The 26,181-nt window shown below is 46.9% G+C and overlaps 1 pseudogene; it reads left to right on the top strand.

Moving 5' to 3' along the window:
* The first annotated feature begins 5,763 nt into the window (after positions 1 to 5,763).
* LOC140718193 (uncharacterized) lies at positions 5,764 to 22,272 on the top strand (annotated as a pseudogene).
* The last annotated feature ends 3,909 nt before the right edge of the window (positions 22,273 to 26,181 follow it).

The following is a 26,181-nucleotide window of genomic DNA, read 5'->3' as shown; positions in this document are numbered from 1 at the left end:
ATGGTTCCATAGGAATGCAAAACTGGAAATGTCACTTTACTCTGCAAGAAGGGAGATGGGCAGAAGAAAGGAAATTATAGGCCAGTTAGTCTGACCTCTGTAGTTGGGAAGATGTTGGAATTGTGAAGGATGTGGTTTTGGGATACTTGAAGGCACATGGTAAAATGTATATAACCATATAACAATTACAGCACGGAAACGGGCCATTTCGGCCCTTCTAGTCCATGCCAAACACTTACTCTCACCTAGTCCCACAACCCATAACCCTCCATTCCTTTCCTGTCCATATATCTATCCAATTTTACTTTAAATGACAATATCGAACCTGCCTCTACCACTTCTACTGGAAGCTCGTTCCACACAGCTACCACTCTCTGAGTAAAGAAATTCCCCCTCATGTTACCCCTAAACTTTTGCCCCTTAACTCTCAACTCATGTCATCTTGTTTGAATCTCCCCTACTCTCACTGGAAAAAGCCTATCAACGTCAACTCTATCTATCCCTCTCATAATTTTAAATACCTCTATCAAGTCCCCTCTCCACCTTCTACGCTCCAAAGAATAAAGACCTCAAAGGAAAATCTTGCCTGAGAAAGCTGTTTAAATTCTTTGAAGAAATAACAAGCAGGATAGAAAAGGGAGAATCAATGGATGTTGTGGACCTTTTTTCCAGAAGGGCCTTTGACCAAGGTGCCATGCATAAGGTGATTTAACAGTAAGAGCCCATGGTATTCCAGGAAAGATACTAGTGTGAATACAGCAGTGGCTGATTGGCAGAAGGCAAAGAGCAAACCTTCTCTGGTTGGCTGCTGGTGACGAGTGGTGTTCCATTGGGGTCTATGTTGACACACTACTCTTTTACGTTATATGTCAATGACTGGCTGATGGAATTTATAGCTTTGTAGCCAAGTTTACGGACAATGGTAAGTTAGGTGGAGTTGAAGGTACTTTTGAGGAAGTAGAGAGTCTACAGAAGGACTTGGACAGATTAGGAGAACGCAAAGAAGTGGCAGATGGAATACAGTGTCGGGAAATGTGTGGTCATGCACTTTGATAGAAGAAATAAAGGAGTAGACTAGTTTTTAAATGGAGAGAAAATTCAAAAATCTGAGGCGTAAAGGGACGGGAGACCTTGAGTAGGATTCCCTAAAGGTTAATTTGCAGGTTGAGGAAGGCAAATGTGATGTAAGCACTTATTTCTTAATAAGTTGAGTCCTTATTAAGCACTGGTGAGGCATTACTTGGAGGATTGAGAGTAGTTTTGTGCCCCTTAGGATGTGCTGACATTGGAGAGAGTTCAAAGGAGGTTGATGAAAATGATTTCAGGATTGAAAGGCTTGTCATACAAACAAAGAGCATTTGATAGCTCTGGGCCTGTACTTACTGGAATTCAGAAGAATGATGGGTTGAGGCCTATCGAATATTGAAAGGCCTTGATAGAGTGGTCTAAGACCGCAGGACAGAACCTCAGAGTAGAAGGGCATCCTTTTAGAATGGAAATGTAGAGGAATTTCTTTAGCCAGAAAGTGGCAACTGTGGAATTTGTTGCCACAGTAAGCTGTGAAGCCTATGTCCTTGGGCATATTTAGGGCAGACTTTGATAGGTTCTTGCTTAATCATGCGATGAAGGGATATGGGGAGATGGCAGGAGATTGGTGCTGATAGGAAGAATGGATCAGCCATGGTGGAGTGGTGGAGCAGTCTTAATGAGCCAAATTGCTCAAATCTGCTCAGATAGCTTATGGCTTAATTGTCTATATAAGTAGTTAAATACTTATTATTGAAGTAGTGTTTGTGTGATCAATGTCCATTCAGAAATCAGATGGCTGAAGGGAAGGAGTTGTTCCTAAAGTGTGTCTTCAGGCTCCTGTTACTCCTTCCTGATGGTAGCAATGAGAAGAGGGCATGTCCTGGGAGATGGGCATCCTCATTGATGAGTAAACACAAGGAAATCTGCAGATGCTGGAAATTCAAGCAACACACACAAAATGCTGGTGGAACGCAGCAGGCCTGGCAGCATCTATAAGGAGATGCACTGTCGACGTTTTGGGCCAAGACCCTTCGTCAGGACTAACTGAAAGGAAAGATAGTAAGAGATTTGAAAGTAGGAGGGGGAGGGGAAATGCGAAATGATAGGAGAAGACCAGAGGGGGTGGGGTGGAGCTGAGAGCCAGAAAGGTGATTGGCAAAAGGGATACAGAGCTGGAGAAGGGAAAGGATCATGGGATGGGAGGCCTAGGGAGAAAGAAGGTGGGAGGGGAGCACCAGAGGGAGATGAAGAACAGGCAGAGAGAAAAAAACAACTAAATATATCAGGGATGGGGTAAGAAGGGGAGGAGGGGCATTAACGGAAGTTAATGTTCATGCCATCTGGTTGGAGGCTACCCAGCCGGTATATAAGGTGTTGTTACTCCAACCTGAGTTTGGATTCATCTTGACAGTAGAGGAGGCCATGGATAGACCTATCAGAATGGGACATGGAATTAAAACGCTGGAAGAACTCAGCAGGTCAGGCAGCATCCGTGAGAAAAGAGTAGCCAACATTTCGGGCCAAGACCCTTCATCAGGAATGGGGGGGGGGGAAGAGAGGGCCGAAGCCCAGTAATAGAGATAGGGGAGGGGGTAAGGCCTAGAGGCGCCAGGTGGAAAACCAATCAGAGGAAAGATAAAGGGGGAGGGGAGGGGATAAGCGTGAAAGAATGTAGAGATAAAGAAGCAGAAAGTTGAAAGGAGAGAGGCAGAGAGGGACCTGGGATAGGGGGAGGGAATTACCAGAAATTGGAGAATTCAATGTTCATACCACCAGGCTGGAGGCTACCCAGACGGTAGATGAGGTGTTGCTTCTCCAACCTGAGTTTGGCCTCATCATGGCAGTAGAGGAGCCCATGTATGGACATATCTAGATGGGAATGAGAGGCAGAGTTGAAGTGAGTGGCAACCGGGAGGGTCATTCCCATGAAAAGTCCTTAGCAAGTCAGATTAAGGTGAATCCCAAGGCAGTACTTTGCTTCAGTATTTACCAAAAAAAAAGATATGGAGGACCAGGAGATCAGTGCTGAATGTATAAATGTGTTAGGGCATTTAGAGGTCGAGGAGGAGGAAGTGTTGGGCTTCCTATTGAGTATTAAGGTGGATAGTCCCCAGAACCTGATGGGATTTGCTCCCAGTTATTAAAGTCATACCCTCTCACTGTAGGCATGTAATGAGTTAGCAAACTAACAGTAACATAACCTTACAATGCATGGGGATTAACAATGAAATGACCATCACCAGTAAATAAACACGTCATAGGGTAACTACAATTTGGGTAAGGGAAAGTAGAACTGTTATTTGTATGAATACTGATATCCCAAGCAAATTTACTGTTTGCCAAGAAGCAATAATTAAACTCTACCAGTCTTAACTTTGATTAAAATTGTATTGACAAAATATTCTAAACTATCACAAACAAAATAAAGAAAAGGGCCCATTACACGTGTGGTGATTAGCCAATAGTGTGTTGGAGCTCATTGCTACGTAATCAATCTGGTTTACTTCACTTCTTTTACTTGTGGTATTGAACAATTCTGTCTGAAAACACAGTCCAAGCGAAACATCAATAAATATCCATGCCAAGGACAAGGTGTCAAACATTCTCCAAGGTCATGTGATAACCAGCTAATTAAAAGTTATGTGTATGTTCTCTGAGACCATAGCCTGCATGAGGATTTTACAACAGCAGTATCGGTCCTTCCAAATGTGTTCTGTGAGCATTTCACCATGTTCTTCACTCATGTTTGTTGTCCATCTCCATTCTTTCATCTCTCTTCTCTCTTCTTTTAGCTCTGTCTAGAAAATGGCTACCCACAATCCCTCTAGACTGTTGCTGGCCATTTTATTGGCCAAATGTTAGTGATTGGCTAAATATTAACAAGATCCTATTGGCTAATTCAACAAGCCTAACTTATCAATCAACTTAATTACTTGATTGTATAATTAAAGGAATGCATATTGAGAAAATCTGTAGAAAATGAAGTACCCAACAGCATAACTGAATTAATATATAAAGCATTGTCTTAAAATGGGTATTACGGAAAGAGCCAAGAGGGGAGATTGCTGGGCCCTTGACCGGTATCTTTGTGTCCACTCTAGCCACAGGCAAGGTCCCGGAGGACTGGTGAGTGGCTAATAAGGAGGGATCAAGGGAAAATACTGGAAACTATATGCAAGTGAGTCTCACATTAGTTGTAGGTAAATTGCTGGATGAGGAGTTGTAAAATGAGGAGCATTTGGGAGCTTTGGGTCTGTGTTCACTAGAATTTAGAAGAATGCGGGGGATCTCATTAAAACCTACTGAATATTGAAAGGACGAGATAGGGTGGATGTGAAGAGGATGTTCCTTTGGTGGGGGTATCGAGAACCAGGGGGCACAGCCTCAGAATTGAGGGGCAACATTGTAGAACAGAGGGAAGGAGGAATTTTTCTAACCAAAGGGTAGTGAATCCGTGGAATGCTCTGCCAGACTCTGGTGGAGGCCATGTCCGTGAGTATATTTTAAGATGGAAGTTGGTAGTCCGGATCGGTCAAGGCATCAAAGGATGTGGCAAGAAGGCAAATGTATGGGGTTGAGTGGGATCCAGGATCAGCCATGATGGAACAAACTCAATGGGCTGAATGATCTAATTCTGCTCCTATCTAGTCCTTTCAATATTCAGTAGGTTTTAATGAGATCCCCCCGCATTCTTATAAATTCTAGTGAACACAGGCCCAAAGCTCCCAAAATGCTCCTCATATGTTAACCCTTTCATCCTGGAATCATCGTCATGAACCTCCTCTGGACTTGCTCCTCTGAGATAAGGGGCACAAAGCTGTTGACAATACTCCAAGTGCAGCCTGACCAATGTCTTATAAAGCTTCAGCATTATCTCCTTGCTTTGATATTCTATTCCCCTTGGAAATAAATGCCAACATTGGATTTGCCACCTTTACCACAGACTCAACTTGTAAATTAAACTTCTGGAAGACTTGCGCGAGGACTCCCAAGTCCCTCTGCACCTCTGTTGTTTGAACCTTCTTACACTTAGATAATAGTCCGCACTATTTTTCCCTATACCAAAATTCATTATCATACATTTCCCAACACTGTATTCCATCTGCCACTTTTTTGCCCATTCTTCCAATTTGTCTGAGTCCTACTGCAATTGCATTGCTTTCTTAGCACTACCTACACCTCCACCTATCTTCATATAATCCACAAACTTTGCCACTAAGCCATCAATTCCATTATCTAAATCACTGACGAACGATGTGAAAAGTAGTGGTCCTAATACTGACCCCTGAGGAACACTACTAGTCACTGGCAGACAACCAGAAAAGGCCTCCTTCATTCCCACTAGATGCCTTCTGCCTGTCAGCCATTCCTCTATCCGTGCCAATATCTTTCATGTAAAGCCATATGATTTTTATCATGTTAAACCGCCTCATGTATGGCTCCTAGTCAAAGGCCTTCCGAAAATCCAAGTAAATGACATCCAATGCCTCCCCTTTGTCCAGCCTGCTTGTTACTTTCTCAAAGAACTCTACAGATTTGTCAGGCAAGATTTCCCTTTACAGAAACCATGCTGAATTTTGACGTATTTTATTAGTCTCCAAGTACCCTGAAATCTCATCCTTAATAATAGACTCCAACACTTCCTCAACCACTGAGAGTAAGCTAACTGGCATATAATTTCCTTTCTTTTGCCTTTCTCCCCTTGTAAAGAGTGATGTAACATTTGTAATCTTCCAGGTCTCCGGGACCATGCCACAATCAAGTTATTCTTGAAAGATCATGACCAATGCATCCATTATCTCTTCAGCAATCTCTCTCAGTACTCTGGGATATAGTCCATCTGGTCCAGGTAACTTATCCAGCTTAAGACCTTTGAGTTTGTCTCACAGTTTTCCCTTTGTAACAGCAATGGCACTTACTCCTGCTCCCTGACACTCATGGACCTTTGGCACACTGCTGGTGTCTTCCACAGTGAAGACTGATACAAAGTATCCATTAAGTTGATCTGCCATTTCTTTGTCCTCCATTACTACTTCACCAGCATCATTTTCCAGTGGTCCATATTAACTCTCACCTCAATTTTACTCATTGTATAACTGTAAAAACTTTTAGTATCCTGCTTTATATTATTGGCTAGTTTGTCCTCATATTTCATCTTCTCCCTTCCTGTAGCTTCTTTAGTTACCATTGGTTTGATTTTAAAAGCTTCCCAATTATCCAATTTCCCACTATCTTTTGCTACCTTATATGCCCTTTCCTTGGCTTTTATGCAGTTCTTAACTTTCCTTATCAGCCACAGTTGCCTACCTCTGTCATTTGAGAATGTCTTCTGTAGGACATATCTGTCCTGTGCCTTGTGATCTATCTCTGCTTTGCCATCATCCCTGCTAGTATCCTCCTGGATAAACTCCTTTCTCATTCCTCTGTAATTCTCTTTATTCCATTGCAATACTGATACATGTGAGTTATGCTTCTCCTTGTCAATTTACAGTATGAATTCAATCATATTATGATCGCTGTCTCCTAAGTGTTCCTTTACATTAAGCTCTCGAATAATATCTGGCTTATTACACAACACCCAATATAAGATGGACTTTCCCCGAGTAGGCTCAAGCACAAGCTTCTCTAAGAAACCATCTGGTAGACATTCAACAAATTCCCTTTCTTGCAATCCAACATCAACATGATTTTCCCAATATCACATTGCATATTGAAGTCCCCCATTATAATTACCTTTATTACCATAAAATAATTACCATTACCCTTATTACATGCCTTTTCCAGCTCCCTCTGCAATCTCAACCCCACATCTTGGCTGCTCTTTGGAGGCCTGTGTATGATTTCCATTATGGCTTTTTATCCTTGCAATTTCTTAACTCCACCCAGAAAGATTCAACACACTCTGACTCAATGCCAGCACTTTCTGTCTTCCCAACAAAGCCATACCTTCCTGCCTATGCCTTCCTGCTATCCTTTCAAAACAAAATATATCCTTTGATGTTAAGCTCCCATATATGGCCTTCTTTCAGCCATGATTCAGAAATGTCATATAACCGTATAACAATTACAGCACGGAAACGGGCCATCTCAGCCCTTCTAGTCCGTGCAGAACGCTTTCTCTCACCTAGTCCCACTGACTCGCACTCAGCCCATAACCCTCCATTCCTTTCCTGTCCATATACCTATCCAATTTTACTTTAAATGACAATACCGAACCTGCCTCTACCACTTCTACTGGAAGTTCGTTCCACACAGCTACTGCTTTCTGAGTAAAGAAATTCCCCCTCATGTTACCCTTTAAACTTTTGCCTCCTAACACTCAACTCATGTCCTCTTGTTTGAATCTCCCCCTACTCTCAATGGAAAAAGCCTATCCACGTCAACTCTATCTATCCCCCTCATAATTTTAAATACCTCTATTGTCGCCCCCCAACCTTCTACGCTCCAAAGAATAAAGACCTAACTTGTTCAACCTTTCCCTGTAGCTTAGGTGCTGAAACCCAGATAACATTCTAGTAAATCTTCTCTGTACTCTCTCTATTTTGTTGATATCTTTCCTATAATTCAGTGACCAGAACTGTACACAATACTCCAAATTCACAATGTCATACCAACCAATCTCTAATTGAGCCACCTTATTTCGAATGCTACGCACGTTTAAGTACAGCACCTTAGAACCATAGAACAGTACAGCACAGTACAGGCTCTTCAGCCCTCCATGTTGTGCTGACCCATATAATCCTTTAAAAAATAGTATTAAACCTACACTACCCCATAACCCTCCATTTTTCTTTCATCCATGTGCCTGTCCAAGAGGCTCTTAAATACTCTTAAATAAGTACAAGAGGCTCCTAATGTTTTAGCCTGCACCACCATCCCTGGCAAATCATTCCAGGCACTCACAACCCTCTATGTTTTTTTTAAAAAAAAACTTGCCCCTGATGTCTCCCCTAAACCTCCCTCCCTTAATTTTGTACCTATGCCCTCTGGTGTTTGCTATTGGTGCCGTGGGAAACAGGTACTGACGATCCACCCTATCTATGCCTTTCATAGTCTTGTAGACCTCTATCAAGTCCCCTCTCATTCTTCTACGCTCCAAAGAGAAAAGTCCCAGCTCTGCTAACCTTGCTTCGTATGACTTGTTCTCCATTCCAGGCAACATCCTGGTAAATCTCCTCTGCACCCTCTCCATAGCTTCCTATAATGAGGTGACCAGAACTGAACACAATACTCTAAGTGTGGTCTCACCAGAGATTTGTAGAGTTGCAGCATGACCTCTCTACTCTTGAACTCAATCCCCCTGTTAATGAAGCCTAGCAACCCATAGGCCTTCTTAACTACCCTATCAACCTGTGCAGTGACCTTGAGGGATATATGGATTTGAACCCCAAGGTCCCTTTGTTCATCCACACTCTTAAGTAACTGACCATTAATCCTGTACTCAGTCTTCTGGTTTGTCCTTCCAAAATGCATCACCTCACACTTGTCCGGATTGAACTCCATCTGCCATTTTTCTGCCCAACTCTGCAGCCTGTCTATATCCTTTTGTAACCTTCGACCACCTACAGCTCCATCCACAACTCCTCCAATCTTCGTGTCATCCGCAAACTTACTCACCCATCCTTCCACCTCTACATCCAGGTCATTTATAAAAATCACAAATAGCTGGGGTCCCAGGACGGATCCCTGCGGCACTCCACTAGTCACCGACCTCCAGGCAGAATACTTTCCTTCCGCAACTACCCTCTGCTTTCTTCCTTTAAGCCAATTTTTTATCTAAACAGCCAAGGTTCCACTTATCCCATGCCTCATGACTTTCTGGATGTGTCTCTCATGAGGGATCTTGTCAAATGCTTTGCTAAAGTCCGTGTAGACCACATCCACTGCCCTACCCTCATCGATTTCTTTTGTTACCTCTTCAAAAAAACTCAATCAGGCTCGTGAGGCACAATCTTCCCTTCACAAAGCCATGTTGACTATCCATGAGTAGACTGTACTTCTCCAAATGCTTGTAGATCCTATCCTTAAGAATCCTTTCCAGTAGTTTGCAGACCACCAACGTAAGACTCACCGGTCTATAGTTCCCAGGTTTCTCTCTATTACCTTTTTTAAACAAGGGAACTACATTTGCCATTCTCCAGTCCTCCAGCACTTCCCCTGCAGCCAAAGAGGATTCAAAGATCATAGCTAAACCTCCTGCGATCTCTTCTCTCAATTTCCACAACAACCTGGGGTGTATCATATCCAGCCCTGGGGATTTATCAATCTTAATGTTTTTAAGAAGATCCAACACTACTTCTTCCTTAATCTCCACATTGTCCAGCACACAGGCCCGCTCTACTTCGACCTCATCCTGATCAAGATCCTTTTCACTTGTAAATACTGAAGCAAAGTATTCATTTAGGACCTCCCCAACCTCCTCCACCTCCAGACATATGTTGCCCTCTTTATCCTTTATCCTTCGTTCTCGTCATCCTCGCATTCTTCACATACGCATAGAACGCCTTGGGGGTCTCCTTAATTCTACATGCCAAGGCCTTCTCATGCCCCCTTCGAGCTCTCCTAAGTCCTTTCTTTAGCTTCTTCCTGGCTACCCTATATTTCTCATAAGCCCCTCCTACTTCCTGCTTCTTATATCTAACATATGCTTCCATTTTCCTCTTGACGAGTTGCCTCACATGTTTCATCATCCACGGTTCCCTTTTCTTACCATTTTTTCCTTGCGTCAATGGGACAAACCTATCCTGAACTCAGCTCAAGTGGTCCCTAAACTTCTCCCACATTGCTTCTGTGCTTTCCCCTTTGAACATCTGTTTCCAATTTACTCTCACTAGTTCCTGCCTCATCCCTTCAAAGTTAGCCCTTCCCCAGTTAAGCACTTTACCATTTTGTCTGATTTTATCCCTTTCCATAGCTATGCTGAAGCTAAGGAAGTTGTGGTCACTCTCACCAAAGTACTCCCCCACCAAGAGGTATGTCACCTGACCAGGTTCATTACCTGGAACTAGATCCAGTATAGCCTCTCCTCTCATCGGCTGGTCCACATACTGTGTCAGGAACCCTTCTTGAACACCTGACAAATTCAGCCCCATCTATCCCCCTTGCAGTCAGGAGGTGCCAGTCAATGTGAGGGAAGTTGGTATTTCCTGCACCATTCTAAAATTTGCCTGCTTATCTGCTCCTCGATGTCCTGAGGGCTATTTGGGGGCCTATAGACTACTCCCAGCACAGTGATCCCTTCCTATTCCTGACTTCCACCCAAAGTGACTCCGTGGACACTCCTTCTGCAGCGTCCTCCCTTCCTATAGCCGTGATACTATCCCTGACCAGCAATGCCACTTCCCCCCACCTTTTCTACCCCCCATCCTATTCCTTTTAAAACACCTGAACCCCGGGACCTGCATCATCCAATCCTGTCCTTCGTCCAACCATGTTTCAGTAATGGCCACAACATCGTAATTCCATGTACTGATCCATGCTCTAAGTTCATCCTCCTTGTTCCTAATACTTCTAGCATTGAAATAGACACATTTCAACCCCTTTAACTGGCTAGAATTATGTTCTGTCCCCTGCCTGTCCTTCGTCATCAACTCAGAACTCTTAGCATCATGCCCTTGTCCTTCTACCTTAATCCCTGCACTCACATTCTGATTCCCACCCCCCTGCCAAACTAGTTTAAACCCACCCCAACAGCTCTATCAAACCTGCCCGCCAGGATATTGGTTCCCCTGGGATTCGAGTGCAACACGCCCTTTTTGTACAGGTCACACCCGCCCCAGAAGAGGTAACACCCGTCCCAATGATCCAGAAATCTGAATCCCTGCCCCCTGCTCCAATCCCTCAGCCACACATTTATCCACCTCATTCTATTTCTATTCTCACTGTCGCATGGCACAGGCAGTAATCCCGAGATTACTACCTTTGAGGTCCTGCTTTTCAACTTCCTTCCTAACTCCCTGTAGTCTTCTTTCAGGACCTCTTCCCTGTTCCTACCTATGTCATTGGTACCAATATGTACCACGACCTCTAGCTGTTCTCCCTCTCACCGCAGGATATCTTAGATGCAATCAGAAACATCCCAGACCCTGGCACCTGTGAGGCAAACTACCATCCGAGTTTCTTTCCTGCGTCCACAGAATCACCTGTCGGAACCCCTGACTGTAGAGTCTCCTATCACTACTGCACTACTGCCTTCCTCGTCCTTTCCCTACCCTTCTGAGCCACAGGGCCAGACTCTGTGCCAGAGGCACGGCCACTGTCGCTTCCCCCAGGAAGGCTGCCCCCCCCCCAACAGTGTTCAAACAGGAGTACTTATTGTCAAGGGGTACAGCCACAGGGGTACTCTCTAGTACCTCACTCTTCCCCTTCCCTCTCCTGACTGTAACCCATTTCTCTGTCCCCCATGGCCCTGGAGTGACCACCTGTCTGTAACTCCTTCAGTCCTGCATTCTTCACCCTTCACCCTTTTGAATTTTGCCTTTGGGGTACAATTTAACTCTGTGCTGTCTGCATTTGTACCCAATCATTGGCTTGTCCTTCCTTACAGTCATGTTACATTCATCATCTGCTTGTAAACTTGATGGCTCATCCTCAGCTCTATCATACTGGTTCCTATCCCTCTGCCATATTAGTTTAAACCACTCCAAGCAGTGGTACATAATGATATCAAGCACCTTTCTCCTGGGTAACAAGTGACTTGCAGCTTTCACATCACAAAGGTGCCACAATCCAATGGGAAAGACAAATGCCCTCCCCTTCAAATTCATTGGCATATACACCTCTATCAGGTCACCTCTCATCCTCCGTCGCTCCAAGGAGAAAAGGCCGAGTACACTCAAACATGAGGAAATCTGCAAATGCTGGAAATTCAAGCAACACACACAAATTGCTGGTGGAACGCAGCAGGCCAGGCAGCATCTATAGGAAGAAGCTCTGTCGACATTTTGGGCCAAGACCCTTCATCAGGACTTGCTGAAAGAAAAGTAGTAAGAGATTTGAAAGTAGGAGCGGGAGGGGGAAATCTGAATTGATAGAAGAAGTCAGGAGGGGGTGGGGTGAAACTAAGAGCTGGAAAGGTGATTAGCAAAAGTGATACCAAGCTGGAGAAGGGAAAGGATCATGGGATGGGAGGCCCAGGGAGAAAGAAAGGGGGAGGGGAGTGCCAGAGGTAGATGGAGAACAGGCAGAGTGATGGGCAGAAAGAGAGAAAATTCCCTGTACAAAGGGAATTGAGTACAAGAGCAAGGAAATCCTCTTGCATTTGTACAGGGCCCTGGTGAGACCACACCTAGAATATTGTGTACAGTTCTGGTCTCCAGGGTTAAGGAAGGACATCCCGGCTGTAGAGGAAGTGCAGCGTAGATTCACAAGGTTAATTCCTGGGATGTCAGGACTGTCTTACGCAGAGAGGTTAGAGAGACTGGGCTTGTAAACGTTGGAATTAAGGAGATTGAGAGGGGATCTAATTGCAACATGTAAGATTATTAAGGGATTGGACAAGATAGAGGCAGGAAATATGTTCCAGATGCTGGGAGAGTCCAGTACCAGAGGGCATGGTTTGAGAATAAGGGGTAGGTCATTTAGGACAGAGTTAAGGAAAAACTTCTCCCAGAGAGTTGTGGGGGTCTGGAATGCACTGCCTCAGAAGGCAGTGGAGGCCAATTCTCTGGATGCTTTCAAGAAGGAGCTAGATAGGTATCTTATGGATAGGGGAATCAAGGGATATGGGGACAAGGCAGGAACCGGGTATTGATAGTAGATGATCAGCCATGATCTCAAAATGGCGGTGCAGGCTCGAAGGGCCGAATGGTCTACTTCTGCACCTATTGTCTATTGTGGGAAAAAGGGGGGGGGATAAATAAATGAGGGATGGGGTAAAAAGGGGAGGAGGGGCATTAATGGAAGTTAGAGAAATCAATGTTCATGCCATCAGGTTGGAGGCTACCCAGACGGAATATAAGGTGGTGTTGCTCCAACCTGAGCGTGGCTTCATCTTGACAGTAGAGGAGGCCGTGGATAGACATATCAGAACGGGAATGGGACGTGGAATTAAAATGTGTGGCCACTGGGAGATCCTGCTTTCTCTGGCGGACAGAGCGTAGATTATTTTAAGTTCCCTGGCCCCCACCGCCTTATTTTCACTGTGGACGTCCAGTCCTTGTATACCTCCATCCCCCACCAGGAAGGTCTCAAGCTCTCTGCTTCTTTTTGGATTCCAGACCTAACCAGTTCCTCTCTACCACCATTTTCCTCCGTCTGGCGGAACTTGTCCTCACTCTCAATAATTTCTCCTTTGGCTCCTCCCACTTGCTCCAAACCAAGGGTGTAGCCATGGGCACCTGCATGGGTCCCAGTTATGCCTGCCTTTTTGTTGGCTTTGTGGAACAGTCCATGTTCCAAGCCTATACGGGTATCCGTCCCCTTCTTTTCCTGCTACATCGACAACTGCATTGGTGCTGCCTCCTACACGCATGCTGAGCTCGTTGACTTCATTAACTTTGCCTCCAACTTTCACCCTGCCCTCAAATTTACCAGGTTCATTTCCGACACATCCCTCCCCTTTCTTGATTTTTCCGTCTCCATCTCTGGAGACAGCTTATCTACTGATATCTACTATAAGCCTACAGACTCTCACAGCTACCTGGACTATTCCTCTTCCCAACCTGTCTCTTGCAAAAATGCCATCCCCTTCTCGCAATTGCTCCGTCTCTGCTCTCAGGATGAGGTTTTTCATTCCAGGGTGAAGGAGATGTCTTCCTTTTTTAAACAAAGGGGCTTCCCCTTCCTCCACCATCAACTCTGCTCTCAAACGCATCTCTCCCATTTCCCACACATCTGCCCTCACCTCATCTGCCCGCCACCCCACTTGGGATAGGGTTCCCCTTGTCCTCACTGTTCAACTGAAATTATTAACCTGCTCAAAGAGGAGTTCACAGCCACACGCACTTCCCAGCACGATGTTGAATATGCCTGGGCTAACAGCTGGCTGCCTGGCAGGCAGAAGGCGCGGGGCCGAATCCACAGTTATTGTTTTAGAGAAGGAGGCTCGCTTGGCTGCCAGGTCTGCCCTGGCATTGCCTTTACTAACGGGAGAGTCATCGGATAAGTGGGCGGCATATTTTATAATAGCAAGCTTACCGGGGAGCTGGATGGCTTTGAGCAAGTTGTCAATGTAGCAATGTAGTTGGCAATGCTTTTGCCAGCCGACGTTTGGAAGCCCCGCTGCGCCCATAGTGTGCCAAAATCGTGAGCGACCCCAAATGCATAGCATGAATCCGTGTAAATATGGGCTGTCTGACCTGAGGCGAGGATACATGCGCAAGTGAGAGCGAAAAGCTCAGCCTGTTGGGCCGAGGCTGGTGGGTGGAAGGCTGCCGCCTCCAAGGTGGTGTGTGGGGTCACAATGGCATAACCTGATTGCCAGACACCGTCCGGGGAGACAGAGGACGAGCCGTCCACAAAAAGTATCAGGTCCAGATTGTCGAACTCAATGTCCTGGAGGTCTGGTCGCGGAGAAATGAGGAAGTGGTTTCGCTCTACGCAGGAGTGGGGAGGCTCGGATAGAAGGTCAGGCGGGTGATCCACAAAGGTAGCAAGGTTAAGTGTGGTACAATAGGCAAACGTCAGCAACGGATTATGGATAAGAGCCATCTCATAGCGGCTGAGTCTCACCTGAGTGAGATGTTGAGTTTGGTGCGTGGTTAGAAGGGCAGTTCCCGCATGGGAAGAGTAGACCATCACTGGTTAATGTAGGGTTAAGTTGGATGCTGCGCTGACCATAAGATAAACGGCAGGAAGAATTTTGAGTGCATGGGGGCTATCCCTGGGCTACCGGGTCCAGCGGCGTGGAATAATAGGCAACCGGATGCTGCTGGTCCCCATGTGTCTGGGTGAGAATAGCTGTTGCACATAAATCGACAATGGAAACGTAGAGCTGAAAAGGCCTGTCATACAGTGGCCGACCCAGTGCAGGTGAAGCAGAAAGGGAGGCCTTGAGGAGTTAAAAGCGGCCGATTGGTGCTCGTCCATTATCAAGGGAGGGGGGCCTTTGGAGAGGCTAAAGGGGTGAGCAGCTTAGTCAGGCATGCAGCGTTAGGGATCCACTGCCTGTAAAAGTTCACTAGCCCAAGGAATTTACGCATTTGCTTTGGAGTCTGTGGAGGGGGTGTCTGGGTTATGGGTCGAGTTCTGTCAACCGTAAGTGCTCGATCTGCAGCACTAAGCAGGACACTTAAAAACTTCACCTGTGTCTGAGTTTGTTTCACCTTTGTCGGAGGAATCACGTATCCCAGGGAATGTAGGGTGTGGAGGAGATAGTTCGTGTCCTCCTCACAGGCATCATGAGTGTCACTAGCCAAAAGCAGGTCATCAACGTACTGGACGAGCGCTGAGTTTTTGGGGAAGGTGAGGTTCAGTTGGCCACAAAAGGTCTCCGAGAAAATAGTGGGGGAGTCCCTAAAGCCCTGGGGAAGTCGGGTCCAGGTGTATTGGCGATCCTGGAAGATGAAGGCGAATAAGCAGTGCGAATCCTCATGTAGGGGTACGGAGAAGAAGGCGTGTTGTAAGTCTATAATGGTGAACCATCGTGCAGTGGCGCTGCCAAGACCTCTGAGCATCCTGAAGAGTTGTATGCAAGGGTCACATGGGGAGTGTATGGGGGCTCAAGGGCAACTGGTGAGCAGGAGAGGAGGTGGGCGAGGTCCAATGTCCACCATTGCAGGGGAATGTGAAGCCAGAACACCCAATGAGTAGGAGGTTCAGTCAGGGTGAGACCATCACTGATGTAGGTAACGGTGAGATGGAAACGACAGAGTATATCCCTTCCTGCCAGGTTGATGCCCAAATTGGGGGTCACCGCAAATCTGATAAGGGACTCATGGTGGTTGTAGCGAGTGGGGAGTTCTTTGGTCATCTGGAACTCCTGCACCAGAGCTGACAATCCCGAAAAGGGGAGTCGGGAGTTGGAAAGGGGGAAGGCATATGGAATGCAAATATCACAGTCCAGGGTGGACGTGGTGGCCCCAGAATCAAGGAGGAAGGGTATGCATACGGAATGGACCCAGAGGTGAAAAATTGGCTCATCCTCTGCAGACAGAGAGAGGACCAGCAGGTTGCGTGGATGGCCTTGAGAGTCCCATTCGCCCGCCTCCCGTCATTGTTGGAAGGGGTTGGTGGTTGTATAAGGGGGCCTATTCTGCGGGGGTCCAGGTTGACCCCTATCCCAGGGTGCCAGCGCAGGGAAGCGAGGAGGGCAGGGGTCGGTCCTTCGGGGGCAATAGCGCCGCCAATGGCCCCACTTGCCGCAAGCGAAACAGTAATCTGTTGGCAGCGGCATTCTGTTGGGCAAGCGCTGGGGACCCCTGGGAGAGGGTCGACGGGCAGGTCCATATGGTCCATTTGGATGTTCTTAATACCCATTTCCATAGTCATCTACCCACCCCCGGTTACACACCTCAGATTCCATCGGATACCCTGTTCCCCCGTTAGCACGGGGAGGGCGCTGTATCATTTCTCGCTTAACAAGAGTTGGCGCAGATTTGTCCTGTGCCCAGAAATGGGTTACCAGGTGCCGCATCTGGCTTCTGGTCTTGTCAGCCCAGTCTAAGGTATGGGTCTTTATGGCCTTCGAGACCTCGTCTGGGAGGCACTGGATAAGGATGGCATTGAAGTGTGGGGAGGGCTGTCCAGTGTTAAATGCCACATCCACCACATAAGTGGAGCAGAAACGGTCAAAAAAGTCAGGACTGTCCTCTTCCTTTTTCGGGTGGGTCTCCATCACCCTAGTGAGATCTAAAGGTTGTTGCAGAGCCCTTCGGAGAGCTCAGCGGATGCGTTCCGTTTGCTCCCTTTCACCGGGGACCTCCCGTACCAAATCCTCCCAGGTTTCTAATGGGCCATTATCCCCCATTGTTCTGCCTCAGTAGTGGTGAGGGCCATACAACATAAACTAAAAAGATTCCTTGGGGTCGCCCTGTAGATCTTAATAGTACTCAGCAAATATTCAATAAACTCCTCCGGTTTCTACTTTCTGTCCGGAGCGCCCTGCATCACCACCAGCATTTCATTGGGCTTCCAGGGGGTATACACAGAAACCGTCAAGGGATTTTGCACAGCATCCTCAGCCTGGGCTGGATTGTGACGAGGGTTAGGGACCTCTCGCATTGGCATCTGTCGGGGGGTGAGGGGCTTAGATCTACCCGGATATTTGGTGGGGTAGGGCCAATCAGGGTACTTTCGAGCTAGGGCTGCGTCAGGATTATCCTCGGGGTCAGTATCATCACTGGAGGTGGTAAGGTCTGAGTCAGGGTCAAACTCGTCCCCTTGGGGGTCTATCAGTGGGCTGTCACCCACGTAGAGGTTCCGTCTTGTAGTCCATTTATGAGCCATGCGGTTCTTAAGGTTTAGTAACTTGTGTGTCCCCTTTCCTGGTTTTAGCTCAGGTACGGGCCGCAATGGGGTCAGTGAACCGTGGACTTGGGGTCGGGAGTGCATGGGGGGGGGGGGAACGATCATGGGTCAAGGGCACGGGGAGCGGAATGTTCCGAAGGTACAGGCGGGACGGGATTCGCAGCCCCCGCAGGCAAAGGGACCTGCTGCTGCTCCTCTTCCTCAGTGTCCTCATTAGGGTCAAATAGGGTCTGCAGCCCAGTCATATCCGGTGCTGGCCTTTTATCACCAAGTTTTACATTATGATCATCAATCCTACGCTCCTCATCATAGATTTCACATAAGGCCTTCAGTACTGGCCAGCTCCTGGGTTTTCCGTCACTATCATTGATGGGTATCTTTCTATTTTTTGCATTCACCTCCCAGGAGGTCTGGCGGGAGTGCTCATTAAGTCTACTGGCCACGGTATACCAACGCATAATTAGATCTTTCCATTTCTGTGAGACATTCTGTCGCCACACCTGTCCCTCTGCTCGCTTACACTTCTCAAGATCCTAGGTTCCCCCTAATGGCCAAAATTCATTCCCCAACTTCTTATTCATCCGCGCGCTCAGTCTCCGTAAATCTGTCTCGTTTTCAGGGAATTCTTTACACATTTTCCATAATGGTGTATTTGGTCCTAATTTATCTAGAGTCTGGCTCATTTTGGTAACTTACTCTCGCATCCACTTCAGTTTCCTGACCTTCGCGTGGCAGATTTCTGCTCTTAACAACCAGTCTAAGGCAGGATGCGGTTTCAGTTAGATGTTGGAACCAGACCTTAATCAAATTAAATATGTATTGCTCCGGAGCTTCCAACCCCAGACCCCACGCAGGGACTCTAACCCCGCTTCCTATACCAGGGGACTCGAACCTCAAACTCTATGCAATTCTTACCTGTTATCCGTGTCTCCCAACTGAGGTTCTCCGTTTTGTCCGTGGAAGCCGTAGGATGGTCAGCCGGAGCTGAAGAGGTCAGAACGGGGAGTCAGAGAGGGAGATAGAGACCGAGAAAAATCTCACGGAGGGCCCTTCTGTCTCAACCCGCTCGTACCTGCCCGCCGATCTCTTACACTGGATCCTGAACTGCCAGCCGTTTGGCTCCTGGCTGGCTCGCCAAATTGTTCAACTGAAATTATTAACCTGCTCAGTTGAGGAAAAACACCAGAGACAAGAAATTACCTTTGAAGCGGTTTTTATTCAGAGAGGAGTTTGCAGCCACACGCACTTCAGGCATAAGGTAGCCAACTCCCAATTTGTCGGTTTACAAAGGTCATACTTGTACCCAAAAGCGGGGTAATACATTGGCAAATATGGTTACTGATTCAAATTCATCGATTGATTGGCTATCGCATAGTTAAGCATGCAAAATACTCGGAATGAGCATAGACGCAAGCGAAGTACTTGGAATAAGTATAGACGCAAGCAAAACACTTGAAATAGGTATATAGCTCAGATACTTTGCCAAACACTGTCTTGTGGTGACAATGTTCCCCTTTCCTTGTGGTTGCCATGTCCTGTCTGGCATTCTATTTTAGTTACCTGTTCTCTGTCCTTCTACACTTCCCCAATGACGTATTCTCTCCCTGATCCTGTCTACATATTTTGCTACACTTACCCCTTGTCCCCCCTTTTACATGTACCCCTTACCCTCTCCACATTCTCATCACCTACCACCCCACCAGACTCCGGGTCCAACATAACATTCTCCATAACTTCCACCACCTCCAACGGGATCCCACTACCAAGCACATCTTCCCCTCCCCCCTCTTTCTGCTTTCCCCGGGATCACTCTCTACGCGACTCCTTTGTCCATTCATTCCCCCCCCCACCCCCCCCATCCCTTCCAACCGATCTCCCTCCTGGCACTTATCCTTGTAAGCGGAACAAGTGCTACACCTGCCCTTACACTTCCTCCCTCACCACCATTCAGGGCCCCAGACAGTCCTTCCAGGTGAAGCGGCACTTCACCTGTGAGTCAGCCGGTGTGGTATACTGCGTCCGGTGCTTCCGGTGTGGTCTTTTATATATTGGTGAGACTGTTTCACTGAACACCTATGCTCTGTCCGCCAGAGAAAGCAGGATCTCCCAGTGGCCACACATTTTAATTCCACGTCCCATTCCCATTCTGATATGTCTATCCATGGCCTCCTCTACTGTCAAGATGAAGCCACACTCAGGTTGGAGGAACAACACCTTATATTCCGTCTGGGTAGCCTCCAACCTGATGGCATGAACATTGATTTCTCTAACTTCCGTTAATACCCCTCCTCCCCTTTTTACCCCATCCCCGGTTTATTTATTTCCTGCCCCCTTTTTTTCCTCTCTCTGCTCATCACTCTTTGCCTGTTCTCCATCTCCCTCTGGTGCTCCCCTCCCCCTTTCTTTCTCCCTAAGCCTCCTGTCCCATGATCCTTTCCCTTCTCCAGCTCTGTATCCTTTTTGCCAATCACCTTTCCAGCTCTTAGCTTCACCCACCCCCTCCTGTCTTCTCCTATCATTTCAGATTTCCCCCTCCTCCTCCTACTTTCAAATCTCTTACTATCTTTTCTTTCAGTTAGTCCTGACGAAGGGTCTTGGCCCAAAACGTCGACAGTGCTTCTTCCTATAGATGCTGCCTGGCCTGCTGCGTTCCACCAGTATTTTGTGCGAGTTCACTCAACCTATTCTCATAAGGCATGTTCCTCAATCCAGGCAACATCCTTGAAAATCTCCTCTGCACCCTTTCTATGGCTTCCACATCCTTCCTGTAGTGAGGCGACCAGAGCTGAGCACAGTACTCCTCAAGTGGGGTCTGACCAGGGTCCTTATATAGCTGCAGCATTACCTCTTGGCTCCTAAATTTAATTCCACGATTGATGAAGGCCAGTACGCCATATGCCTTCTTAATCACACAGTCAACCTGCGCAGCTGCTTTGAGTGTCCTATGGACTCGGACCCCAAGATCCCTTTGATCCTCCACACTGCCAGAAGTCTTACTGTTGATACTATATTCTGTCATCATATTTGACCTACCAAAATGAACCGTAAGGAGTGACCAGATATTTCCTTTGTAACACTGGTATTTCTGTTGTTGATCCTAGGAGATAAAGAAGTGTCTCATCCCAGCTGGAAATGTGCTTTGTGTCTGAAATGAAGTTTTCGATTTGAACTCAGTGAGTCCACTGGAACCGGGGTGTTGGGAACACACCAGCACTTGTTGATCTGTTTGCGGGAAGAGATGCATTCTGTCATCCAAGCTGATGATACGACAGCAAATTTGCAGCAGTAACAAGCCATTCACTTGCTCCATCTGTTTTGGAAGAGATTCACTCTCTCAGCCAACCTGAAGGCACATCAGTGAATTCTTCAGGAATAGAGACTGTTCAACTGTTTCATGTGTGGGAAGACATTTACTCCGTAATCTGATCTGTTGACGCATGAGCAAGCTTTCAATGTAGGGAGATTGTTCATCTGTTCAGGTTGTGGGAAGTGATTCACACTCATCCCATCCACAGACACACCAGTGAGTACACACAACAGAGTACACCAGCTCAGACTGTGGGATTCACTCAGTTATCCTTATAGACACTCCAGCTTGTTCACACTGGGGAGATGCCATTTACCTGCTCAGACTGTGGGAAGGGATTCAATCAATCATCTCAATTAAAGGTACATCAACGAGTTCACACTGGGGAAAGGCCATTCATCTGCACAGACTGTGGGAAGGGATTCAATCGATCATCTCAATTGAAGGCACATCAGAGAGTTCACAGTGGGGAGAAGCCATTCACATGTCCACATTGTGGGAAGGGATTCACTCACTCATCTCACCTGAAGGAACATCAGCGAGTTCACACCGGGGAGAGACCGTTCACCTGCTCTGAATGTGGAAAGGGATTCACTCAGTCATCGCAATTGAAGGTACATCAGCGAGTTCACACTGGGGAGAGGCCATTTACCTGTTCAGAGTGTGGGAAGGGATTCACACAGTTATCTAACTTACTAAGGCACCTGCAAATTCACACTGGGGAGAAACCATTCACCTGCTCTGAATGTGGGAAGGGATTCAGTTGATCAAGCAATCTTGTGACACACTATCAAGTTCATACTGCAGAGAGGCCGTTCACCTGTTCAGACTGTGGGAAGGAATTCACCCGATCATCTGACCTGAAGGAACACCTGCGAGTTCACACTGGAGAGAGGCCGTTCACCTGCTCTGAATGTGGGAAGGGATTTTCTCAGTCAAGCAACCTTGTGGCACACTATCAAGTTCACACTATGGAGAGGCCGTTCACCTGCTCAGACTGTGGGAAGGGATTCACTCAGTTATCAAACCTACTGGCACACCAGCGAGTTCACACTGAGGAGAGATGGTTTATATGTTCATACTGCGGGAGGGGATTCACTCAGTTATCTGAACTGAAGATACATCAGCGAGTTCACACTGGAGAGTAGCCATTTGTCTGCTCAGACTGTGGGAAGGGATTCAGTGACTCACCTCACCTGAAGGAACAGCCAGCAAGTCACGATGGGGAGAGGCTGCTCACCTACTCTGAATGTGGAAAGGGATTCCATCGTTGATCCAACTTCAGAAACTCTGGGGAAAAGTTTAAATAAACCGTATGCTGGATATTTAACCATCACAGTTACTGAGTCCAGCAGCAAATTCAAAAATGACTGTTGGTATCAAACTCTGAAATTATTGCTGCTGCTCATCACACCCAGTTCTGCACCGCAGTCACTGGGCAGAGAGGAGTTTTTTCTGCTATTGTTCACATTTTATGGGACTGGTGTTTAATATTCTGAATCTGTGACAAATAAATCTGTTCTATTTTACATTTTGTCTCAAGCACTTAGTGAATCTACAACACACCCAGTGTACAGTTGAGAGTCAACTCCGCCCAGCTGGTCCCTGTCAGTCTTTCTGTTCTATGACGGTCCTTTTAAATCCTTCCCTACTGTTCACCTCTCACTGTCCCTGTGGTGATGGGTTCCAAACAGTCACCAGTCTGTGGGTGTAAAGGTTTCCCTTGAATTTCCTACAGACTGAAGAAGAAGACAAGCTGACTGCAGTTTTGTCTGATATGTTCATTGTCCCTCAAATCTCTGGGCCAAGGAAGAATAACATTTTCAGTTACCCACTTTGTTCCCTGTCCAGTTCAATGTTATGGGTCATTTTCACTGCTTCCAAAGGGTGTGTCTCACCCAGCAGAGTTGTTAGAATACACCACTGTTCTCTAAAGTCTGAAAACAAAGCATAACGTTAAGTTGGTTGGTCGATGGAGCAGGATGAGAAACCAGAGGTGGGTCAGCACAGGGCAGAGTTTCAGTCTCTGGACAATGGGAGATGTAAGAGGATATGGTTAGCAGGGGCATGGCAACGAATGACAGAGTAGCAATATCAAGTCCTCATAAAAATATTGACCAGTTTTGTAGCATCTAGCAGAGGGGAGGCAATGCTTGTAAATGTTTTTGATGGCACTGTTTTTACCCAGAAATCTGTGAGCTTAATATGAATAGAGTGTACTAGTGCCAAGAGTCCAAAGTTGTTCCCAAAGGTGCACATGTGTCAATGGATAAAAGGCTCTGGAAATGGGTGCACCGAAACTCCCAGGCACAGCTGAGATCCTGCTCTAAAAACACAAAATGCTGGCAGAACTCAGCAGGCCAGACAGCATCTATAGGAGGAGGTAGTGACAACGTTTCGGGCCGAAACGTCGTCACTACCTCCTCCCATAGATGCTTTCTGGCCTGCTGAGTTCTGCCAGCATTTTGTGTTTCTATTTATTTCCAGCATCTGCAGATTCACTCGTGTTGCCTTTGAGATCCTGCTCTGTAAGCTTAAGGATTTTGGACTCAAAAAATTTAATTCTGACTATCAGGCATGAAGAACTTATAAGTAACTTGCTACTGGTTAAACTGGAACTTTAAGATTGGGTCTGATGACAAAAACCAACTGATGTCTGTACCTTGGTAGCTCACGGGAATAGTTGAGATTGAGGCCAAAAAGAAAAACTGGGTCCAACTTCCAGTGGATTTGTGGGAGTTTTCCACTGTCAATCACCACCTCAGGGTGACAGTGATCAGAAAGTCTCTATGAGCAGCTGTGTAAACACTGTGTGCTCCTGGTAGGGCAGTGGGGCATGCCCAGAACTGTTAAGGTCTAGGAATGGACCAATACACACTGAGCCAGATCACAGATTGTTGATGGGCAGGATTGTCTCATCATGATACAGACAGGTAGACATTTGGAATTTGGTGGTGTGTCCAGATGCCTGAACCATGACTTGAGGAGTTGAGGATTTGTTCTTTTGTGTGGAACCACACTGTATCAGTGTGATGTCAGACATCACCTTGGCTGTCCTTCATCCACTGTTACCTTTAGTAAACTTATTACAGAGTACAAAAGGCAAACACAAACAACTCATTAGTTCAGCTTTGAATCAGCACTGGAATATCATCGATCTTTGAATATGGTGTTGATGCTAGATAACACCTGGATAGATATCACACCAGTCATAGCAAGGAAAAACCGGCCACATCTCTGGAAGACCCCTGCCCATGTATCGTACACCCCTTCTGACTTAGCAGATTTGTTTCTGGGATGAGCCTCTCATCATCTCTGTGGTAGCCATCCACTACTCCACACCCCTGCCTAATAACCCCTGCACCCCTCTCACACCCATCTCTGAGGTGTCCCCTTTCCCCAAAGCTCCACACCCTATTTCTGGACTGTTCCCTTGCCCCTCTCACAACTGTTTGGGATGCAACTTCCATCTTCTATCTCCTGTTCCATTCCCTGCCATGTGCATATTTCCTCATTCCTTACAACACTCTCTCCCCTGGCCGAGGCTGCCTCCTTCCTTCCACATCTCTGGAAACCCCTTTCCTTTCCCCAGCACATCCCACTCGGACTCCGCTCAGTCTTTGGGATGCCCACTCCTCTACCACTTGGTCTCTGGGACAAATGCCACCCCCCCCCAAATTTGCACAGCACTCTTACTTCCTAACCCATCTCTGAGACCATTAGCTCCCCATCTCTGAGGCTCCTGTTCTGCCCTCACCTCCTTTCTCTCCCCCCCCCCTCTGATACAGGGATGCCCTATCACACACACTCTGGGACTTCTCATTGGCCCTCTCTTCTTCCCACCTCCCAGCCATGGGTAACCCATTTCTGGTTAAACTCTCCCCTCCCAGTCTCTCATGTACCTTCCCCCCATTGCCCTCCCACTCCAGCCCCTTCCCCTGCAACCTATCTGTGGGTCCAGCCTTCACTCCCATCTCTGTGACAACCCATTTGCAATCCACTGTCCTCTCCCAGTTAGTAGATGCTCCTCCCCACTGTTTCCCACCTCCAGGACAAGTGCCCACCTGGACAAGCCAGCGAGCACTGTGAGGGTCATGTTCTTTGACTTCTCCAGTGTGTTCAACACCATCCGCCCTGCTCTGCTGGGTGAGGAGCTGACAGTGATGCAGGTAGATGCTTCCCTGGTGTCATGGATTATTGATTACCTGACTGGCAGACCACAGTACGTGCGCTTGCAACACTGTGTGTTCAGCTGTGTGTCACAGAGTGGTCAGCAGCACTGGGGCTCCACAGGGGACTGTCCTGTCTCCCTTTCTCTTCACCATCTACACCTCGGACTTCAACTACTGCACAGAGTCTTGCCATCTTCAGAAGTTTTCTGATGACTCTGCCATAGTTGGATGCATCAGCAAGGGAGATGAGGCTGAGTACAGGGCTACAGTGGGAAACTTTGTCACATGGTGCGAGCAGAATCATCTGCAGCTTAATGTGAAAAAGACTAAGGAGCTGGTGGTGGACCTGAGGAGGGCTAAGGCACTGATCACCCCTGTTTCCATTCAAGGGGTCAGTGTGGACATGGTGGAGGATTACAAATACCTGGGGATACGAATTGACAATAAACTGGACTGGTCGAAGAACACTAAGGCTGTCTACAAGAAGGGTCAGAGCCGTCTCTATTTCCTGAGGAGACTGAGGTCCTTTAACATCTGCCGGATGATGCTGAGGATGTTCTACGAGGCTGTGGTGGCCAGTGCTATCATGTTTGCTGTTGTGTGCTGGGGCAGCAGGCTGAGGGTAGCAGATACCAACAGAATCAACAAACTCATTTGTAAGGCCAGTGATGTTGTGGGGGTGGAACTGGACTCTCTGACGGTGGTGTCTGAAAAGAGGATGCTGTTTAAGTTGCATGCCATCTTGGACAATGACTCCCATCCACTCCATAATGTACTGGTTAGGCACAGTACATTCAGCTTGAGACTCATTCCACCGAAATGTAACACTGAGCGTCATAGGAAGTCATTCCTACCTGTGGCCATCAATTACAATACCTCCCTCAGAGTGTCAGACACCCTGAGCCAATAGGCTGGTCCTATTTCCACGGCATAATTTACCTATTATTATTTAATTATTTATGGTTTTATATTGCTATATTTCTACACTATTCTTGGTTGGCGTGACTAACGAAACCCAATTTCCCTCAGGATCAATAAAGTATGTCTGTCTGTCTTTCGAATGTGGTAAACCATGTATATCTGTCTGGATATGCCTGGACACGCCCCTCTGCTCCTCCCACAGACCCCTGAATAAAGATTGTGTCACTGTTTCTCCCACTGTCCAGGACAGACATACAGCATGGATGTGGATCCATTTTACTGTTAATAAAAGCCTTTCAGTATTTACTCTACTTCAGTCTTTTGGAGTAATTGATAGTGCATCAG

This window comes from Hemitrygon akajei, chromosome 29, assembly GCF_048418815.1.
Source record: "Hemitrygon akajei chromosome 29, sHemAka1.3, whole genome shotgun sequence".
Taxonomy (NCBI): Eukaryota; Metazoa; Chordata; class Chondrichthyes; order Myliobatiformes; family Dasyatidae; genus Hemitrygon; species Hemitrygon akajei.
The sequence above is the reverse complement of the archived record's forward strand: the minus strand, read 5'-3'. Positions and strand labels throughout refer to the sequence as shown.